Raw genomic sequence first — 6,000 nt, 5'->3', positions numbered from 1 at the left:
ACTTGGGGGCTGGAGACTCCGAAGGAAGACGAGGAGAGAAGAGAATGAAGAATCAGACACCAGAAAAACTTTGGGGGATCCAGGGCGGGGAGGAGTGCTGAGAGAAGCGGGGACGAAGCAGGGGGTGGGGTGGGGCAGGGGCGGGAGAGCCTCTGCGGAGTGGCCACGCCCTCCCCGCCCCTCCAGTCTCGCGCTCCGGGCCCTCCCTCTCCTCCCCCTGTCCTCCCGTTCCTCGTCCTACAGCTTCTCCTCCCCGGGTGGATGGCGGCGGCCAGAGTCGGAGCCCCAGCCGCGCTGCCCGTGAGTGACCGCCCCCAGGGGACAGACGGGGAGGCATGGGAGCCCCCTCTCCGGGGTGGGTTACCCCCGGTTTGCTGGGAAAGTTTGAGAAGGGGGGCCGCAGCCGACGTCGCGGGACGCAGGCATCACCCGGGCAGGCTGGGTGCGCCGCGCGGTGCCCCTTCTCCCCCTCGCCGCCCTCGCAGCCCCCAGAGGGCAGCGCCCGCACGGGGTGAGCCCCACCCGGCTTCCCGTCTACACCACAGCTCTGGGGCTGCTGCTGTGACCTGGGTCCCGCTCTCAAGAGAAAGAAAACTCAAGCAGGAAAGAAAAGAATCTAGACTCAGCTCCAAGGGGGGGCGGGGGGCGGGGACTCGTTCCAGCCCGTGCGGCCCTGGCCTCCCGGCCCAGGGTCACCAGCCCCGGTCCTCCATCCCTCCCCTGGGAGGCTCAGCATCCCCCCACCCCCAGGACTCTCACTTTCCTTGTGTTTTCCTGGCTCCTGTTACTCATGCTGCTACCTTCTCCACCCCCGTACCCCCCATCTTTCTCCGGGAGGCTCCTGTCCCACTGGCTGATATCTCCAGCCTGGTGCCCCCTCCAGCCCTAGAAGGCGATGACCCAGGCCAGGGAGCCATAGCCACAGGGGTCTTCACACTTGCCCAAAGATTTCCTGCAGGAAGGACTTTAAGTAGGAGTTGATGTTCGATCCCTTGGCCGCACAAATCATGCCTTGTGTGTCCAAGGGGAAATGAAAATATATTCCTCCTTGGGATTTTACTATTTCTGTTGGACATCTTTTTTTTTTTAACCTCTCTGACTGTGCTTTCTTCCAATAATAATGATATGTCATTTAATTAGCCTTTCTAATTCTGAAACAAACAGGAAAAAATAATAAAGAAAAAAATAGAGAAAAAGAGTGCTTGCTAACATACTGTGCAGAACCTGATCTTTGGAAAGTAAAGACTTCATTCCATACTTAACTGTTTTAGTGGGAGATGAGAGTTCACTGTAGCTTATTTTCGGACTACCCCAAACAGATTATTGCAGCCTCTCCCAGGCTAGAAGTTTTCATTTGCCTGACATAAACCGCAGTGTTTGTTGGCATTCTCCAGCCTGGCTACTCACCCTGCATTTCTCTTCCCTCCTACTAGCCCTCCTCTCCATCCCTCTCCCAACTTCCCGACTCCCACTTTCTCATAAACAGGAGTTGTGAAAACAAGGCAGTGGAAGAGGCAAAACTGAGCAGGATCGCAAAGAAAAAAACAGCCTCACTTACTTTAATCCTGAGGCTGTTGCTTCAACTTGACTCCGTTTGGGTAGAGGAATGTTTAGTTCACTTGTGTGGTTTTTATGTCTGTTCTCATTAGGGTTGAATCAGTGTTTCCATGACAGCCTTAGTTCTCTGGGTGCTGAGAAGGAGCTTGTTAATTCTCAGATGGGTCTGCTCAAGCCTGGAATCTGGAGGTTTTTGGATTTTTTCTTTTAAGGGGTTGATCGGGCTTGATATTACAAACTTCTGCCCACTCACTCAGAACTGGAGCAGCCGGGGGCAGCCTGAACTGGGGTTTGCTTCCACGTGACCAAGGAGGAAAAAGCTTTCCTAAGGAGTGAGCTGTCTGAACAGGACTGTGGGGAGTGTTGAACTTTTATTGTTTTTAGGGAGAATGCCCTTCTCAAGAACGTAAGCCATTCCTGTTTCTATATAAACAATAAATGTTGTTGTCACATATGTCTTAGATCAGCTTCAGAACAACCCGTCAAAACAGGTCAAGGTGTTGAACTATTCAGAAATAAAGATTTTTTAAAAAATGAATTTCATTGGAAAGAAACTTCTTTATTTTAAGAAGGATATAATTCATTTTTCTCTGCTGATTGAGTGGGGTAGTTCCCCATTAGTATGAATTAGTAAGGTTTTACTGTGGTTTCAAAATGTCATTGGTAAGAAAGTGTTGTGACTTCCATTCAAAAAGAAAGCCCTTAAAAGTTTTGAACTTGTTTGGCCCTGGTGCTTAGAAAAACAATGCACTCAGATAAAAATCTTCAGTCTCTTCCTCTTCCTGAGAATTTTAAATAGTGTATTTAATGTCCCAGAAGTCAGCCTCATACTATTTGCAAAGAAATTGCCTTTCTGCCGTGTTCAGCTTTTGTACCACCTCATGGAATCTTGTTAAACTGGGTGGTTTGCCATCATGCACGAGGGTTTGCTGTGCAGCCCCAAATGGCTGCTCTGGATTCTGGGGATGTAATGAAGGCTGGCTGATGGAGCAGGTGGTCTGGACGGTGAGATGAAGGCTGCATCCCCAGTTAGCCAATAGAAAGCAGCCAGCTATCATCTGACGGGTCAGATGAGTTGGAAACAGACGAACAGTGGAACCTGCAGAGGAGAAAGGAGGGAAGGGGTTATTTTTACTTCTTATTTGTTTTAAGAAGTAAACCTAAAGGAATATGATGTGGCCTTTTAAAATCATGTTGTACAAGGATACCAAATTATATAGACATGCTTAGGGTATTTTGTTAATTTTTTTTTTTTTTTTTTTTTTTGCGGTACATGGGCCTCTCACTGTTGTGGCCTCTCCCGTTGCGGAGCACAGGCTCCGGACGCGCAGGCTCAGTGGCCATGGCTCACGGGCCCAGCCGCTCTGCGGCATGTGGGATCTTCCTGGACCGGGGCACGAACCCGTGTCCCCTGCATTGGCAGGCGGACTCTCAACCACTGCGCCACCAGGGAAGCCCTGTTTTGTTAAAATTTAAAAGCAGGTTATGAACTAGAAAGCATTGTATCTCACTCTTTGAAAATACACCCCCAAAATACTGGAATTGTATGCCTGAAAATGGATGGTGGGATTACAGGTACTTTTGATTTTCTCTGTGCTTGCCTGTATTTCTCAACATTTTTACAATAGTAATAGCTAACATTTATTGAGTATAAAGCACATACATATAGTATTTCATTTTGAAACTCTTTGAGGTAAGTACCAATATTATTCTCATGCTATAAGATTCAGAAACTAGAATCAGAGGGTTGCATAGCTACTATGTGCTAGAATCAAATCTTGAAATCAGGTCAGTGGCCAAAGTCTATTCATATCAATCACTGCTGTCTACCATCTCCATGCACATGTATTATTATTATTATTTTTTAAATTTAATTTATTAATTTATTTATTAATTTATTTATTTATGGCTGTGTTGGGTCTTGGTTGCTGTGCACGGGCTTTCTCTAGTTGCGGCGAGCGGGGGCTACTCTTTGTTGCGGTGCGTGGGTTTCTCATTGCGGTGGCTTCTCTTGTTGGGAGCACGGGCTCTAGGCGCGCGGGCTTCAGTAGTTGTGGCATGTGGGCTCAGTAGTTGTGGCTCATGGGCTCTAGAGCGCAAGCTTAATAGTTGTGGCACACGGGCTTAGTTGCTCCGCGGCATGTGGGATCTTCCCGGACCAGGGCTTGAACCCGTGGCCCCTGCATTCGCAGGCAGATTCTTAACCACTGTGCCACCAGGGAAGTCCAACATGTATTATTATCGTTATTTTAATTATAAGAAAAAATAGAAAAGGAAGGGAAAGTAATTTGTGGTTCAGTAAGAACTGATATTTTGATTAATTGTAAAATACCTCTATCTCCCATCTCTTCCATCTCCCACTGTCACTTCTCTTTGGAAGTCCTTGGGAATTGCTCCAGACTTAGCCAGAGGTAGCTCACCTTCCCTTGGGAGCCAGCTATACCCATGAGAAATAATCCAGAATTCCTCAGACGCTTCCTGGACAGCCTGGAATTCCAGGAACCCCATGGGACTCTGGAACAGTCCTGGTAAAAGGCAGAATTTTTAAAGACCAGCAAATTATGTCTTCAGAGCCCTACCAGTATGGGTGTTCATTTTTCTTGGCATTGTCAGGGGAGTGAGATGGGTAGGAAGGCCCAGGGAAAGCTGCCAGGCTCCCATTTATCTTATCTACGTGTTGTATGGAATGTCAGGATAGGTAGGTCAAGGATTTACCATGGAACAGGAAAGGAAGAGAAAAGTGTATTGCTTCTCGATGTTTATTACTGTGAAAACACAATAATAAACTATTTTTTGGAAGCCTGGCTACGTGGGTGATCCCACGCATTGGCAAGATGAACCAGAGATGGAGATGTTCTGGGGATAGCTCTGGAGAAGAAGCCCACATCCTGTACCACCATGTATCCTCACAGGCAACCAGGCCCCTAGAGGTCACCTTATCCATCCTCTTCCTGGAATATACCTAAAGATGGGCTTTTCTAAAACACTTGGTCATTCAAATAACACACCTTAAGTAGGAGGCTTTATCTCTTTTATTCTTCAAGGAAAAGTTTTCTGAAAGGCTGATGCTTCTAAATCACCTTCTTGTTGAAAAAAAATTGTTAAGAGTCAAGGATCTCTTTCCCACATTATCACACTTGGAACAAAATCCCAGATCTTGTATCTGTTTGACCATATGAGAAATGTCTTTGTGGTCTCAGTGCCAGGAATAGTTCTTGTGAACAACTTGTCTGTTTTGTCTTGTGGGTGCTGTGAATCCTTTAATTGACGTTTCCCATTTCCTATTTGGCCAAAAGGAAGACAGGGCCAACTTAGTGGCCTACTTCTAGCATATGCATAGGACTTTATGGCCTGTACTTCGAATAACTAATAACATTATTATATACCTTCTATTTCCTATGTATACTTGGTTCCACCTTTCTCACCTACTTTACCTTGTTTTGTTTTATTTATCCAATGCATTTTGGAGGCTGCTACTTCTGATACCCCACTCCTTCCTTCTGAGTTCATATCAATGGAAATTTAGAAGTTCTTTCATAGAAGGAAGGCCTTTGGTAAACTTTAAAATATTTATATTGCTGAAAATGTCTTTATTTTGCTCTTATAAATGAGAGTTTGACTGAGTGTGGAATTCTGGACTCATAATTATTTTCCTTCAGTATTTGGAACATATTACATAATTGTCTTCTTTTCGTCTATTGCTGCTCGTAAGAATACCAAATAACCTTGGGCAAGTTTCCTAATTTCTCTTAGTCTCCTTGTCTATAAAATAGATAATAGTATCCACTTTAAGGATAATGTATGCAGAATGTTAGAATAGTGCCTGCCGTATAAGGAAGCACACAATAATTGTTAGCTATTACAATTACTTTTATATTTTTTCAGAATTTCTTGGCTTTCTTGGATTTTACTAGTTCATATAAATGTTAGTTTGTCTAGTTGCACACAGGCAAAAAATCATGTTGGTATTTTTATTGATTTCATTCAATTTATATTCCAGAGAACTGACACCTTTACAATATCAGGTCTTCCCATCTTTTCCTTTTATTCAGGTGAAAGATGACTGGTGATTTCCTCCATAACTGTTTTACACAGCTCTTGCTATATTTATTTTGTATAGGTTTTGTTGATGTTATAAATGTCTTTTTTTCTTATTATAATTTCAAATTGATTATTTGCTGGCCCATAGAAACGTTCCTGATTTTTGAATTTTGATCTTGTATCAAGCATCCCAGTTGACTTCTCTTATTAGTTCTAAGAGTCTGTATGTAGATATTCTCGAAATCTCTAGGTAGACAATCACAAAATAATATTTGTCTTTTCTTTTTAATTCCTTATGACCATATCTTTTTCTTATCTTATTGCATTGGGTAGACCCTCAGTACAGTATTTAATAGTAACAGTGATGGCGAACATCCTTGTCTTCGTACTGTCTTGTAACAA

General features: G+C 44.3%; 1 protein-coding gene across 1 annotated transcript in view; it reads left to right on the top strand.

Annotated features, from left to right (window-relative positions):
• The first annotated feature begins 248 nt into the window (after positions 1 to 248).
• The window catches only part of STON1 (stonin 1), a 54,611-nt gene continuing 48,859 nt past the window's right edge, over positions 249 to 6,000 (top strand). The window contains exon 1 of the mRNA XM_079941082.1: positions 249 to 300. The gene's annotated coding sequence lies outside the window, so the exon portion shown is untranslated. The remainder of the gene's footprint in view (positions 301 to 6,000) is intronic.

The sequence above is a fragment of the Stenella coeruleoalba genome (genome assembly GCF_951394435.1).
Source record: "Stenella coeruleoalba genome assembly, chromosome: 13".
NCBI lineage: Eukaryota > Metazoa > Chordata > Mammalia > Artiodactyla > Delphinidae > Stenella > Stenella coeruleoalba.
This window is presented reverse-complemented; position numbering and strand designations above follow the sequence as displayed.